General features: G+C 43.6%; 1 long non-coding RNA gene across 1 annotated transcript; it reads right to left on the bottom strand.

Moving 5' to 3' along the window:
- Positions 1-1,345: 1,345 nt before the first annotated feature.
- LOC139186247 (uncharacterized) lies at positions 1,346-16,902 on the bottom strand. Its single transcript, XR_011569814.1, has 3 exons — positions 16,770-16,902; positions 9,193-12,966; positions 1,346-5,534 (listed from the first exon to the last, which is right to left on the bottom strand). It is a non-coding gene; the product is annotated as an uncharacterized lncRNA (long non-coding RNA).
- Between the last annotated feature and the right edge of the window lie 39 nt (positions 16,903-16,941).

Below are 16,941 nucleotides of genomic sequence, written 5' to 3'. Positions count from 1 at the left end.
AGAAGAGAAGCAAAAAGCAAAGGAGAAAAGGAAAGATATAAACATCTGAACACAGAGTTCCAAAGAATAGCAAGAAGAGATAAGAAAGCCTTCTTCAGTGATCAATGCAAAGAAATAGAGGAAAACAACAGAACGGGAAAGACTAGGGATCTCTTCAAGAAAATCAGAGATACCAAAGGAACATTTCATGCAAAGATGAGCTCGATAAAGGACAGAAATGGTATGGACCTAACAGAAGCAGAAGATATTAAGAAGAGATGGCAAGAATACACAGAAGAACTGTACAAAAAAGATCTTCATGACCCAGATAATCACGATGGTGTGATCACTGACCTAGAGCCAGACATCCTGGAATGTGAAGTCAAGTGGGCCTTAGAAAGCATCACTACAAACAAAGCTAGTGGAGGTAATGGAATTCCAGTTGAGCTATTCCAAATCCTGAAAGAAGATGCTGTGAAAGTGCTGCACTCAATATGCCAGCAAATTTGGAACACTCAGCAGTGGCCACAGGACTGGAAAAGGTCAGTTTTCATTCCAATCCCAAAGAAAGGCAATGCCAAAGAATGCTCAAACTACCGCACAATTGCACTCATCTCACACGCTAGTAAAGTAATGCTCAAAATTCTCCAAGCCAGGCTTCAGCGATATGTGAACCGTGAACTTCCTGATGTTCAAGCTGGTTTTAGAAAAGGTAGAGGAACCAGAGATCAAATTGCCAACATCCGCTGGATCATGGAAAAAGCAAGAGAGTTCCAGAAAAACATCTATTTCTGCCTTATTGACTATGCCAAAGCCTTTGACTGTGTGGATCACAATCAACTGTGGAAAACTCTTCAAAAGAAGGGAATACCAGACCACCTGATCTGCCTCTTGAGAAATTTGTATGCAGGTCAGGAAGCAACAGTTAGAATTGGACATGGAACAACAGACTGGTTCCAAATAGGAAAAGGAGTGCGTCAAGGCTGTATATTGTCACCCTGTTTATTTAACTTCTATGCAGAGTACATCATGAGAAACGCTGGACTGGAAGAAGCACAAGCTGGAATCAAGATTGCCGGGAGAAATATCAATAACCTCAGATATGCAGATGACACCACCCTTATGGCAGAAAGTGAAGAGGAACTAAAAAGCCTCCTGATGAAAGTGAAAGTGGAGAGTGAAAAAGTTGGCTTAAAGCTCAACATTCAGAAAACCAAGATCATGGCATCCAGTCCCATCACTTCATGGGAAATAGATGGGAAAACAGTGGAAACAGTGTCAGACTTTATTTTTCTGGGCTCCAAAATCACCGCAGATGGTGACTGCACCCATGAAATTAAAAGACGCTTACTCCTTGGAAGGAAAGTTATGACCAACCTAGATAGCATATTCAAAAGCAGAGACATTAGTTTGCCAACAAAGGTCTGTCTAGTCAAGGCTATGGTTTTTCCAGTGGTCATGTATGGATGTGAGAGTTGGACTGTGAAGAAGGCTGAGAGCTGAAGAATTGATGCTTTTGAACTGTGGTGTTGGAGAAGACTCTTGAGAGTCCCTTGGACTGCAAGGAGATCCAACCAGTCCATTCTAAAGGAGATCTTTGGGATTTCTTTGGAAGGAATGATGCTAAAGCTAAAACTCCAGTACTTTGGCCACCTCATGTGAAGAGTTGACTCATTGGAAAAGACTCTGATGCTGGGAGGGATTGGGGGCAGGAGGAGAAGGGGACGACAGAGGATGAGATGGCTAGATGGCATCACTGACTCGATGGATGTGAGTCTGATTGAACTCCGGGAGTTGGTGATGGACAGGGAGGCCTGGTGTGCTGCGATTCATGGGGTCGCAAAGAGTCGGACACGACTGAGCGACTGATCTGATCTGATCTGATTTTTAAAGTCTTCACTGAATTTGTTACATATCGCTTTTGTTGTGTGTTTTGGCTTTTTGGCCACAAGGCGTGTGACATCTCAGCTCCCCCACCAGGGATTAAGCCGGCACCCCTTCCACTGAAAGGTGAAGTCAACTGCTGGGCCACCAAAGAAGTCCCTAAAATGAGTTTTCTATCATTCTGTTGGGGTTTGGGAAGGGTCTGCTGTGCTAAGTCACTTCAGTTGTGTCCAGCTCTTTGTGTCCCCATGGACTGCAGCCCTCCAGGCTCCTCTGTCCATGGGATTTCTCAGGCAAGAATACTGGAGAGGGTTGCCATTTCCTATTCCAGGGGATCTTTGCAGCCCAGGGATTAAACCCAGGTCTCCTGTATTGGCAGAGAGTTCTTTACCATTAAGCCACCAGGGCAGCCCCTTGGGAAGGGTGTGGAGTGTTATTTCCATGTTCACTGGGTCGCAAAGAGTCAAACATGACTTAGAAACTAAAGAACTGTGCTTAAAGGAAAAGTCCCTATGGTAAGTGCTAACTGGAAATGAGAAAGCAGACTGGGTAGTAGTAATGAAGAAACCTTATTCCCTCTCAATCGGGATAAAGTTTTGCTTTTATTCCGACCTCTAAGTTTTCTAAATAAATGCTCTTGAAGGCACACATGGGCAATCCACCCACACACCCTCCCCCATGCCTGCAGAGCTGTCGGTGACCAACCACGGAGGCCCACGTTTAAAATCAAATGACTGTGGCCTCCGTGGTGGTGCCCAGCATGATATACAGCTTGTTTAAGCAAAGATAATCCTGACTTTCCCCACAGACATAAATTGACTCTGCCCATGCGTGACTTTGCATTTTCATCCTATCACTATTGAGTGGAACCAACCTTGAGGAAACCAACTTAAGCCATAGCAAGAAATGTCAGTTATTTAAAAATGAGCTGGAGTCCATACTCATCCAAGCCAGTAAGAGAATCATAAAGTTCTGAATGGCCTCTCTTTGTTCCGACCTTCAGATATCATGCAGGTGAATCTTTAAAGCGGTGTTGCCTGCCAAGTGCCAGGCTTTCAAAGGCCACTGAAGCTGCCAGTCTTATTCAGATCCTTCCTGCCTTTCTCCCTGTCTCCCCCCGGAAACAGACACCGCATTCAGCAAAACCAGAAAGAAAGTGTTGGTGAGCCAATAGCATTTGTTTTGGCGGTGCTGCTGATCAGAGAGGTGAGGACTGTTTAAACACGGCAGGGTTAGTATGAGAAGGCGTCTTGCAGACATAATTCCCAAGAGGTTGGAGAAAAATAATCCTTAATTTTTTTTTGGTTAGAAAAGACAATGAACTTGAAGAACTTGGATCCTCCAAGTTTAGCCCCAAAGTGGAAGTGACCAAGTAGAATGGCTACTGTTTTATCCTTCTGTCGTTGGTCTACAGGATATGATGCAGCGTTGGCACATACACTTTTTGTTGGGATTTTTACCAGCTGAGCCACAAGGGAAGCTCAAGAATACTGCAGTGGGTAGCCTGTCCCTTCTCCAGGGGATCATCCCAACCCAGGAATTGAACTGGGATCTCCTGCATTGCAGGCAGATTCTTTACCAACTGAGCTATGAGGGAAGCCCAGGTAAATAAACAGAATTATTAAAGGAAAATAGTTCAGTAACAATCCTGTTCATGTGCTCTGGAATATTATGTAGTGTTTAAAAAACAAGTTAAATCTCTACTTTATTAACAGACCAAAACTCCAAAGACATGTGGTTAAGTCATTTAAAAAAGTAAACAAATAATATATTTGATAAATACAGGAAAACATCTAGAGGTATATGCAACAAATATAACAGACATTATCTCTGTGGAAAAAGTACTGAGGGAGACTGTCTTATCCACGTGTGCTGCGTGCTAAGCCACTTCAGTCGTGTCCGACTCTTAGCAGCCCTATGGACTGGGGCCTCCCAGGCTCCTCTGTCCATGGGATTCTCCAGGCAAGAACACTGGAGTGGGTTGCCATGCCCTCCTCCAGGGGATCTTCTCAACCCAGGGGTCGAACCCACATCTCTTACATCTCTTGTGGTGGCAGGCGAGTACTTTACCATTTGAATATTTTCAACAAGAGCATATTTTTATATTACGTGTGTAGAAAAAAGATAAAGCAAGTGTGCCAATTACCAACTGGTATTTTCCTCTTGTGCACTTATGATAAATTTTCATATTTTACTTCCCTTTTAAATGTCCTATTTACATTTCATTTTTTTAATTTAAAAACTGTAAATTAATCTTTAGTAATTCCTATTTTTCCTACTGATAATACTATTTTTATTGTAATAGCATACTTATTTTGCTATGATTATCATATAATAAACATGTAAACAAACACAAAAATTAACAAAAATTGAACATTATCAGTTTTTCAACCATTTATTTACTATATATGAGGTATTTCCATATGAATATTATACATCTATATCAGTATTCATGGTGATTTCATTCTATTTCATTGGATATATATTATATGGATATATATTGTTATCTCGTAACCCCCTTTTTTTTGAACATTTATGCTGTATTCCTGTTTTTATTTTTAACTATTACAAACAATTCCAAGAAGTATACATTTGAGCTTGATTGGCTTGCATTTTTAAAAAAAATTTAGTAGTGCAAATTATTGTCCAGAAAAGTTGCACTGTTTTAAACTTGCAGTGAGCAGGAATACATTTTCCCCTACCAGTAAAATAATTGTTGATGTCAGCATTTTAAAAAATCTTCAGTATATGGTAAAAAAATAGAATCATTTAATGTTTAAATGTATGAGTCTTTACTTATTAGTGACAATGTTAATATTTGTCTTTCATTCTTTAGTGAAATTTATGCCCTTTCCTTACTGGGATATTCACTTTTGTTATTGAATTATAAGCTCTTTTTATATTTTAAGGCTATTTGGTCTTTACAACATGTGTTGAAATCTTTTTTACCAGATCATTTAATTTTAAACATTCTTTTAAAACTTTCATCATCAAGACTCTTTAAATTCTTATTTATTAAAATTTAGAAATATTTTCTCTTACCATTTTTTCCTCAGTCACATTTTGACAATCACCCAAAATATACATGTAAGAAAATAAAAATCCTTAAAGCACTATTACAGTTTCATTTTTTACCTTTAAAATATTTAAAATATGAATAAAAAAGAAAATGTGTGTCTAGGTGCATAAGACATAAAAACATTAAAGACTTTAATTCACCTTATATTTATTGATTTATTCATACACAAAACAGGTAGGACATGAAATTTATTTTTCCCCAAGTGGTTAGTTAGCTAATCATCCCAGTACCAATAAATATCATTTATTTGCTGTTGTATAATACCACCTTCATTATATCAATAAAATTATAAATAAACACAGCTTGTTTCTGCATTTCTATTCATTCATTCCTTTATTCATTCAACCAATCTTGACTGAGCAAATAGTACGTTCTGGGCACCGTTGAGGCACAAAGAACACGGCATAAATGAGATGCACGGGAGCCTTGCCTTTGGAAGCTTCTGGTGAAGTCACAGGCACAACAGTGAAGGCACTGTGATCAGCAGGAGGACACAAGGCAGAGGGTGGAGCGACAGCGCGGAAGGAGGGGCAGGAGAGAAACCTTACGTACAGGATCAGAAGTGTCCGGGAGGCCTGAGGTCTCAGCACGCCTGAAAGGAGCAAAGGGAACGTGAATGATGCACAGAGCCCCAGATGTAGTGAGGAAATAAACCTGTGAAAGTCCGGGGGTAGAGAAGCAGCCAGTGCAAAGGCCCCAGGGCAGGACCGGGGTGGGGGAGGGGAGGCCAAGGCAGCTGGACAGAGATCAACAAGCACAAGTTCAGAGATTTAGAGTGGCAGGGGGCTCTTTGCAGCTGTGGATCAAAGTGCAAGTGAAAGTCACTCAGTCATGTCTGACTGTGACCCCATGGACTATACAGTCCATGGACTTCTCCAGGCTAGAATACTGGAGTGGGTAGCCCTTCCCTTCTCCACGGGATCTTCCCAACCCAGGGATGGAACCCAGGTCTCCCACATTGTGGGCAGATTCTTTACCAGCTGAGCCACAAGGGAAGCCCAAAAATACTGGGGTGGGTAGCCTATCCCTTCTTCAGGGGATCTTCCTGACCCAGGAATCGAACCTTGGTCTCCTGCATTGCAGGTGGATTCTTTACCAACTGAGCTATCAAGGAAGCGGCTGTTGATGAAGGTTCTGTGTGTAGGAAGTGTGCTCTGATTCACATCACTTAAACGCGCGCCTTCGTAGCTGTGTGGAAAACTGACCACGTGAGCCAGCACAGGACCAGATTCAAGCTGTGACGCTGAGCTGGAGCTCACAGGACTTGGTGACTGACTGGACACACAGGAGAGGAAGAGGTATGGCTGGAACAGCTGAGGTGGGATGAACTGGAGACGCATGAAGGTTCCGTAAGGAACATCAGGAATCAGGAGTTTGGTTCTGAACAGGTTCCGGCTGAAATTCTTAGGACCTCTCCAAGTGGAGCTATTAAGCAGGTGACTGGATATACAAGTCTGAACCTCGGGGGAAAAGGTCAGGCTGGAAATACAAGTTTGGGAGGGTCAGGAGCATAAAGCTGGTGTACAGGGCCTGTGGGATCTCCAAGGGAGACAAGATAATCACAGGGCCTGGGGGAGAATGCAAAGGAATGGTCAGTGGGGGAGAGGGTGCGGTGCCCTGAGCCAGTTCGGTGTTTTCAGAACGGCAGGATGTGAGTAGTGACTAAGGTCAAGACTGCAAATGGACGGTTGGGTTCCGTGAGCTCGGGGTCATTAGTGACATGGACAAGTGCTCTTGCAGTAGAGGCTTTCAGCTGAAGAGAGTTCAGGGCAGAAGGAGTAAGGGTAAAGCTATTTCTACAAGACATGGAGGCTGTTTGAGAAGTGTGCACAAGCAGGCACTCGCATTTTTGTTCTTCCCCATGGAAGTTAATTCAGTATCTTTGCACACTGACGAAGTAACCCAGGAGAAAGAAGAAATTAACCATGCAGGTGAGGGGGATAAAGGCAGGAACAAGAGGAAATAAGGGGCTTTTCCTGGTGGCTCAGACAGTAAAGAATCTGCTTGCAATACAGGAGGCCTGAGTTCAATCCCTGGGTCAGGAAGATCCCCTGGAGAAGGGACTGACTACCTACTCCAGCATTCTTGCCTAGGAAATCCCATGGACAGAGGAACCTGGCGGGTTACAGTCCATGGGGTTGGAAAGAGTCGGACATGACTTAGTGACAAACAACAACAGTTCTTGTTTCATTGGCTACTTTTGTAAATATTACACTTACTTTTGTTGCTTAGTTGCTAAGTCATGTCTTTGCAACCCCATGGACAGTAGCCCACCAGGCTCTGTCCATGGGATTTCTCAGGCAAGAATACCAGAGTGGGTTGCCATTTCCTTCTCCAGGGGATCTTCCCCAACCTATAGATCGATCCCGTGTCTCCTGCATTGATGGGGGTTTCTTTACCACTGAGCCACCAGGGAAACCCCCAAAGAAGGATGCACATAAATAAAGACTCTACACAAAGCAAAGAAAGCAGATACTCTAAGCGAAAGACTTTTAAAAAATATTCTAAAACTGGAAAGACAACAGAAACTAATGTGACCGATAAACATCAGTGGTAAAATTCAAACTGGAACCTGTACCATTTCAGTAGGTACAGTTACAGGAAGACCTATAAAACCACAGCTCTGCAGAGGAGCTGGGGACCTACCTAGTACAGCTCTGCATCCTGCAGTTGAGGACAGCAAGGGCTAGAGAGCTGCAAAATCTTACTCAAAATCAAACAGAAGCCTGAGAGTATCTTCCACCTAGAATGCAGCACTACTTTCATTAATGTTCTTTGAAACATTTATTCGTAAAGGGTATGGTGATGATTTTTAAACACACCTGCACATTCTGTGAGCCCTCAGAAAGAGGCCTCTTCCCCTGAAATCTGCACCAACCCTGGTGACTCAATGGTTACAAACAGAATACAGTAGAAGCGATGGCATGGCTTTGGAAGTCACGTTGAGAAAAAGCTTGGGTAGTTTCTGCCTCACTCGTTCTCTTGGGTCACTGACATTGGGAGCACCGAGCTGGCATGAGGCCCCACGGTGTGCCCAGGCCACAGGTAGGTGATGTAGCTGAGTTTCCAGATGCCCCTGGCCGTCAAGTCGTGGTCCCCCTTCTGCTTTCTGCCACTGAACCTTCCCAACTGAGCCCCCAGACAACCTGGAGCAGAGACAAGCCATTTCCACTGTTGTTGTTCAGTCACTCAGTCATGTCTGAGTTTTAACCAACCCATGGGCTGTAGCACACCAGGCTTCCCCTTCCTTTACCATCTCCCGGAGTGTGCTCAAACTCAATGTCCCTTGAGTCAGTGATGCCATCCCACCCATCTCGTCCTCTGTCTTAAGAGGATGAGATGGGTTGGATGGCACCTCCCACTGTACACAGAATCTCTGTGCATGATAAAATGGTTCTTTTAGGCCAAAGTTTTGGGGTGGCTTGTTGCAGCAGCATAAAAATGAATACTATTTTTCCTCCACTACTATGGATTTTTAAATGGAGAGCAAAGAGGAAAAATTTATTCCTAGTCTATTTTATCTTCAAGTCCAACTAAAGCCAAAAGGCTGCACTTGATTGAGAAGAGAAATGAAATAAAACTTGGTTCTGAATTTTAACTTTCTGCAGCACAGAGGAACAAATTATAAGGCTAGCCCAAGAAGTTTTTCTTTTTTAAGTGTCACAAGATTTTCAGATAAACACTTGCTTAGCAGCACAGTTCAGTTCAGTTCAGTTCAGTCGCTCAGTCGTGTCCGACTCTGTGACCCCATGAACTGCAGCATGCCAGGCCTCCCTGTCCATCACCAACTCCTGGAGTTCACCCAGACTCACGTCCATCGAGTCGGTGATGCCATCCAGCCATCTCATCCTCTATCGTCCCATTCTCTTCCTGCCCCCAATCCCTTCCAGCATCACAGTCTTTTCCAATGAGTCAACTTTTCGCATGAGGTGGCCAAAGTACTGGAGTTTCAGCTTTAGCATCATTCCTTCCGAAGAACACCCAGGACTGATCTCCTTTAGAATGGACTGGTTGGATCTTGCAGTCCAAGGGACTCTCAAGAGACTTCTCCAACACCGCAGTTCAAAAGCATAGCAGCACAGTACTCAAGCAAATATCTTGGCAATTAATCACATGTATACAAGATTTTTTTTTCCCCTGGGGAGAAATTTTTTGTTGTTGTTGAAGAATAGAGCTGTACTTTAAAAGTATTTGAAAGCAAAAGCAAACCAGAGGCTTCTCTGCTCTAAAGTACAATAAGGCTGACTTACTTTCATAATGTAAACATCTTTTTTTCTTCTAATTAAGCCAAGTAAACAAAGCAGGATGAGGGCTTGTGTTGGTGTCAAGTGTTCTCGGCAGCCCCTGAAATGCCTGGCAGGTACAGACACATTCAGAGACCTGGAAAACCAAGATACTGTATTAAGTGTTTCTGTTAGTTCCCTATGGCTGCTGTAACCAATTACCTCAAAATTTGCGGTTGAAGACAACAGAACTGGACTTCCCTGGCAGCTCAGTGGTAAAGAATCCGCCTGCCAATGCAGGAGACACAGGTTCTATCCCTGATGTGGGCAGATCCCACGTGCAGTGGAGTCACTACGATTACACACCACAACTCTGGAGCCTGTCCTCTAGAGCCCGGGAGCCACAACCACTGAAGCCCACGGGCTGCAACTCCTGAAGCCTGTGTGCTTCAGGAGCAGCTGTGAAGCTGTGCAAAAGCCCTTTCACCTCTCCGGTCTCCCGATACTTATCTGTGAGCAGGGATTAGCCAAGGCAAATGCAGTCACAGACCAGCAACCAGGCATCACCCAGTGAGGAATGCTGACACTCAGGCCCCACCCTGGACCAACTGAGCCAGCACGAGCATTTAAGCTGGAGCCCCAGCAGCTTCCAGTGCACCTTCAAGCTTGAGGAGCACTGAGCACAGTTCCTGAGGCAGGATGACTTGCCAATAAACGCGAATCCCCCATGCCTATAAACCCCACAAAGGCACTTACATAAAATGGCTGAGTTTACATTTAATAACTGAAGACAAAAAGGAAAGAAAGGAGGAGAGTAGGCCATTCTTAAAAAAAAAAAAAAAATGGCTAACTAGGAACAGGCTGATACTGAAACACTAATTTCTGGGACTCTTTTGGGGAATCTTTTTAAGAAAAGATTGCTCACGCTACATAGGGAAAAGAAATCCAGATATGAGTCACATCTCACTCACATTTTTTTAAGGCTGTATTATCTGAAAGGAACAGGTGAATTCCTAGGTTACTGGTATATGATTTTTGTGGGAGTTAAAACAATTAAGTAAAAACAAAACAAAAAGCTTGGAAGTCATGTCTCCATCTCTCAGAACAAGAAAAGAGCTGCATAAACTGAAAGTGTTAGTCCCTCAGTCATGTCCGACTCTGTGCAACCCCACAGACTGTAGCCCACCAGGTTCCTCTGTCCATGGGATTTTCCAGGCAAGAGGACTGGAGTGGGTTGCCATTTCCTTCTCCAGGGGATCTTTCCAACCCAGGGATCAAACCCAGGTTTCCTGTATTGTAAGCAGATTCTTTACCGTCTGAGCTATCAGCGAAGCCCTGTACAAACTGAAAGTCAAAGAAAGGCAATGCCAAAGAATGCTCAAACTACCGCACAATTGCACTCATCTCACACGCTAGTAAAGTAATGCTCAAAATTCTCCAAGCCAGGCTTCAGCAATATGTGAACCGTGACCTTCCTGATGTTCAAGCTGGTTTTAGAAAAGGCAGAGGAACCAGAAATCAAACTGCCAACATCCGCTGGATCATGGAAAAAGCAAGAGAGTTCCAGAAAAACATCTATTTCTGCTTTATTGACTGTGCCAAAGCCTTTGACTGTGTGGGTCACAATAAACCGTGGAAAATTCTGAAAGAGATGGGAATACCAGACCACCTGATCTGCCTCTTGAGAAATTTGTATGCAGGTCAGGAAACAACAGTTAGAACTGGACATGGAACAACAGACTGGTTCCAAATAGGAAAAGGAGTATGTCAAGGCTGTATATTGTCACCCTGTTTATTTAACTTCTATGCAGAGTACATCATGAGAAACGCTGGACTGGAAGAAGCACAAGCTGGAATCAAGATTGCCAGGAGAAATATCAATAACCTCAGATATGCAGATGACACCACCCTTATGGCAGAAAGTGAAGAGGAACTCAAAAGCCTCTTGATGAAAGTGAAAGTGGAGAGTGAAAAAGTTGGCTTAAAGCTCAACATTCAGAAAACCAAGATCATGGCATCCAGTCCCATCACTTCATGGGAAATAGATGGGAAAACAGTGGAAACAGTGTCAGACTTTACTTTTCTGGGCTCCAAAATCACCGCAGATGGTGACTGCAGCCATGAAATTAAAAGACGCTTACTCCTTGGAAGGAAAGTTATGACCAACCTAGATAGCATATTCAAAAGCAGAGACATTACTTTGCCAACAAAGGTCTGTCTAGTCAAGGCTATGGTTTTTCCAGTGGTCATGTATGGATGTGAGAGTTGGACTGTGAAAAGGCTGAGCACCGAAGAATTGATGCTTTTGAACTGTGGTGTTGGAGAAGACTCTTGAGAGTCCCTTGGACTGCAAGGAGATCCAACCAGTCCATTCTGAAGGAGATCAGCCCTGGGATTTCTTTGGAAGGAATGATGCTAAAGCTGAAACTCCAGTACTTTGGCCACCTCATGTGAAGAGTTGACTCATTGGAAAAGACTCTGATGCTGGGAGGGATTGGGAGCAAGAGGAGAAGGAGATGACAGAGGATGAGATGGCTGGATGGCATCACTGACTCGATGGACGTGAGTCTGAGTGAACTCCGGGAGTTGGTGATGGACAGGGAGGCCTGGTGTGCTGCGATTCATGGAGTCCCAAACAGCTGGACACGACTGGGCGACTGATCTGATCTGATCAGAGAACTGAGGTCTTGGGATAAACTAACACCCTGAAAGCTACAGACAGGTGAGGACCAAGCACACAGGACCGCACAGCAGAAGCCCTGGGACCAGGAGCGGGGCTTTCGTGGTCCCCACAGCACACTGCTAGACGCTGACGATGGGCTACAGACCAAGCAAGGATCCCCACGTTTTCATGGATTTCATGTCCGGCATCCCCATCAGGTTTTCATGGGGAAGATGGGAGAAAAATCCCCTTGTTTGGCTGGGGGTGGGGGGAATAGTAGCCCTTTCAAAATATGTCGTGACAGAAGTTTAACCCAAGTTTGACTAACACACATTTGCTTCCATTGATCAGTGGGGACAAAATAGTTCAGCTCATTTAAGAGCTAAAGCACGGAAATTCGGAGGGTCTGTGTCTGACCTTTTCATAAGTAATCAAGGTACTCCTGTTAAGTCTCATTTAGTCTTATGGGGGAGACAGGTTCCTTGCAGTGAGCTTTTTCTCCCAACATAAAGTATGAGAAATCTCTTAATTGTCACTGTTTTCCAGGAGTATGGGGTTCAGATAACAGCACCATTAACAGTAAGGCTTTCCAAGGCTGATCTAAGATTCTTCACTATTTCTTCTCTGACTCTTCTTTTCTTTATGTAGATCTGAGTTTCTGACCCTTATCTGACCCTTTCCTTCTCTCTGAAGAACTTTAAAAACTGTTTCTTGCAAGGCAGGTCTACTTTTGCTTCTCAGAGATCTGTATTTCTCTTTTACTTTTGAAGGATAATTGTGCTGGATACAAAATTCTAGGTCATTGTTTGTTGTTTTTTGTTTTTTTTTCTTTCAAAACTCTGAATATGTCACCCCAAGGTCTTCTACTATGCATGGTTTCCGGTAAGAAGTCTGATATGATGCTGACCTTTGTTTCTCTGCATGTAAGTTCATGGAGTGTGCAATGCTGAAACTTTGTTTGTCCCTCATTGGTTCAGTGCATCCTCAGAGACAAGTTCCCAGTATTGAGTGGCTCTGATCCACTTTTATTTTCCAGTTTTTTTTTCTTAAACTGTTCTTGATGGAGTGCCTCTAAGAGAAGCATGTAGCGTGCTCACTAAAAATGCAGAGTCTTGGGTCCAAGCACTCTATGAGAATCTCTGGGAAAAGGACACAGGATTTTATATTAAAAACAAATCTCTAGGTGGTAAAACCATTGCTTCATAGTTACGTATTTTATGTCTCATATAATTATTTAAGAGTGATATTTTACGCTTTCCTATATATTTAGATTTCAATCCATCTTAATTTGCTTTCTGTTATGATGCAAAGGCATTCCTTGGTAGTTCAGATAGTAAAAAATCCACCTGCCATGTGGGAGACTTAGGTTCGATCCCTGGCTTGGGAAGATCTTCTGGAGGAGGGCATGGCAACCACTCCAGTATTCTTGCCTGGAGAATCCCCATGGACAGAGGAGCCTGACAGGCTACCATCCATGGGGTCATAAACAGTAAGACATGACTGAGTGACTAAGCACAGCACATGATGCAAAAATCTAAATTAACTGTATTTTTAATGTTTTTACTTTAATTATGCCAGTAGCATTTATTAATAACCCATCTTTTCCCACTAAATTAAAGCATCACCCTTATGATAGATTGTGGAGTTTCTCACAGTTTTAAAAAAAGACGCATTCCTTTATTCTTTTTGTAAAGTATCATGTACTAATCATAAAGAATTTATGACATGCAGAAAAATTAGGTTGTTTTAAAAACCCAGCTGTCTTAGATTGAACAGTATCCCCCAAAAATTCATGTCAACCTAGATTTGTGAACTTATTTGGAAATGCAATCTTTGCAGATTTAATTACATTAACATGAGATCTTTTAGGATTAGTGAAGTCTTTCAGTCATGTCTGACTCTTTGCGACCCTGTGGACTGTAGCCCACCAGGCTCCTCTGTCCGTGGGATTCTCCAGGCAAGAATACTGGAGTGGGTTGCCATTTCCTTCTTAGGGTGGGTCCTAATTAAAAGAATTAGTACTAACATAAGAAGGGAACCTGGGCTTCCCAGGTGGTACAGTGGTAAAGAATCCGCCTGCCAATGCAGAAGACACAAGAGACACGGATTCAATTCCTGGGTCAGAAAGATCCCCGGGAGAAGGAAATGGCAACCCACTCCAGTATTCTTGCCTAGGAAATCCCATGGACAGAGGAGGCTGGTGGGCTACAGTCCATGGAGTCACAAAGAGCACAACTCAGCACACATGGAGAAAGAACAGATGCACAGTGAATGCCATGAGGGCAGAGACTGAGACTGAAAAGCCAAGGAAAGAAAGCATGCGACTACCAGAAACTAAGGCAGAGGCGGGGTATATAGTCTTCTTCCGAGGCTCCAAAAGAACCAACCTTGCCAACATCTTGAGTTTGGACAGCTGGACCCCAGAGCCACAAGCGACTAAGTTTCTGTTGCTTTGTGCCACCAGTCTGACTGCGGTGCTCTACTACTACTACTACTACTAAGTCGCTTCAGTCGTGTCCGACCCTGTGCAACCCCATAGACGGCAGCCCACCAGGCTCCCCCATCCCTGGAATTCTCCAGGCAAGAAAGCTCTAGGAAATCAATATATCAACTACCAAGAAATAACTAACTTTAACATCAAATGGCCCTCATTCCAGATATATTTAGTTCAGTCGCTCAGTTGTATATGACTCTTTGAGACCCCATGGGCTGCAGCATCCCAGGCTTCCCTGTCCTTCACCAACTCCCAGAGGTTACTGAAACTCATGTCTGTTGAGTTGGTGATGCCATCCATCTCATCCTGTGTTGTCCCCTTCTCCTCCCACCTTCAATCATTTCCAGCATCAGGGTCTCTTCCAATAAGTCAGTTCTTTGCATCAGGTGGCCAAAGTATTGGAGCTTCAGCATCAGTCCTTCCAACGAATACTCAGAGCTGATTTTCCTTTAGGATTGACTGGTTTGATCTTCTTGTAGTCCAAGGGACTCTCAAGAGTCTTCACCAACACCACAGTTCAAAGCATCAATTCTTTGGTACTGAACTTTCTTTATGGTCCAACTCTCACATCCATACATGACTACTGGAAAAACCATAGCTTTGACTAGATGGACCTTTGTCAGCAAAGTAACACGGCATTTAGCATGATGTACTCTGCAAATAAGTTATATAAGCAGGGTGACAATATACAGCCTTGATGTACTCCTTTCCCAATTTGAAACCAATCCATTGTTCCATGTCTAGTTCTAATTGTTGCTTCTTGATCTGCATACAGATTTCTTAGGAGGCAGGTAAAGTGGTTTGGTATTCCCACCTGTTTAAGAATTTTTCAGTTTGTTGTGATCCACACAGTCAAAGGCTTTTGTATAGTCAATAAAGCAGAAGTAAATGTTTTTTTGGAACTCTCTTGCTTTTTCTATGATCCAACGGATGTTGGCAATTTGATCTCTGGTTCCTCTGCCTTTTCTAAATCCAGCTTGAACATCTGGATGTTCTTGGTTCATGTATCATTGAACTCTTGCTTGGGGAATTATATTTAAGCATGAAGTGTAGTGTGAAAGTGTTAGTCACTCAGTCATGTCCAACTCTTTGTGACCCTATGGACTGTAGCCTGCCAGGCTTCTCTGTTCATGGGATTTTTGCCATTTCCTACTCAAGGGGATCTTCCTAACCCTGGGATTGAACCCTGGTCTCCTGCACTGCAGGCAGATTTTTTACCGTCTGAGCCATCAGGCAAGTCCATAATATGTATACACATATTATATATGTAACAGATTGAGAGAAATATTTCCCATACAAGGTAATTCTGTACACTCTATATCATTAATTATTATTTTACTTGAATGGAGAAGGCAATGGCAACCTACTCCAGTACTCTTGCCTGGAAACTCCTATGGACGGAGGAGCCTGGTAGGCTTCAGTCCATGGGGTTTCGAAGAGTCAGACACGACTGAGCGACTTCACTTTTACTTTTCACTTTCATGCACTAGAGAAGGAAATGGCAACCCACTCGAGTGTTCTTGCCTGGAGAATCCCAGGGATGGCAGAGCCTGGTGGGCTGCCATCTATGGGGTTGCACAGAGTCGGACACAACTGAAGTGACTTAGCAGTAGCAGCATCTTAAAAAAAAGAAAAAAACTGGATTTGTACTATTAGTCTGCTGATGGTTATTTCTGTTTCTGTGCTAACAGCTTGGTGTTTAATTTTTGTATTATTATTACTCCTTTTTTTAGAGTTTTCTTGACCATTCACAACCGTGTGATCCTCTACACAAAATTTAAAATTAGTTACTTTTAAGTCACCCTCGAGAGAATTTGGGATTTTGATGTCAATTGTGCTAATTTTCAAATTTGACTTGGGAAGAATTGGCCTATTTTTGGTCCTGACTTCTCATCCAAAGATCTGGCACGTTTTTTTCATTTACTCAAGTCTTGTTTTCACGAAGAGTAATGGATTTATTTCATCACCAGGATCTTGTAACTCCTTAAACTTTATTCCTAATTACTTTACAGTTTTTGATGCCACTGCAAATAAAATAATTTCCTTTTTAATAGGTTATTACTTGTTCAAAAGGAAAACTGCTAATTTTCCCTCTGCTTATCTCTCTCGAGTTTTAAGCCTCTTACTAAACTCAGTTTTGATGGAGACATCTGAATTTTGGCACTTGGCCTCTGAAGCGCTGCATTAACCCCTAGCTTTCCTGTATCCCAGCCTCCTTGCCAGCCAGTGAGCTGCACAACCGCGTCATAAAGTGCGGTGTCTCCAGGGCACAGCACCAGCGAGCTCAGCTCAGAGCAAAGTGGTCTGTACCCAGGGCCACTGACACTATTTTGGCCCGCTTGACGAAACCAGCTCCTAAGAAATAACGCCGTCAGTCAGTTCCTACTGAGGCACCTTTCACCTGCGCCAAAAGCAGACGAGCCCAAGATTACGACAGAAGCATCTTACCAGGAAGCAAAAGTGCTCTGGAGCAGAGGCCAGGGAGTCGGCCTCCCGCGCGGCGGGCCGGCGGAAAGAGCCGAGCGCACTCGGAAGCTCCGGCCACGCCTTCCGCAGAGAGCGTCAGGGGGCGGGGCTCGTGCGACGGCGCGTTGAGCGCGGGGCATTGTGGGAGGGGCGG

The sequence above is a fragment of the Bos indicus genome, chromosome 12 (assembly GCF_029378745.1).
Source record: "Bos indicus isolate NIAB-ARS_2022 breed Sahiwal x Tharparkar chromosome 12, NIAB-ARS_B.indTharparkar_mat_pri_1.0, whole genome shotgun sequence".
NCBI lineage: Eukaryota > Metazoa > Chordata > Mammalia > Artiodactyla > Bovidae > Bos > Bos indicus.
This window is presented reverse-complemented; position numbering and strand designations above follow the sequence as displayed.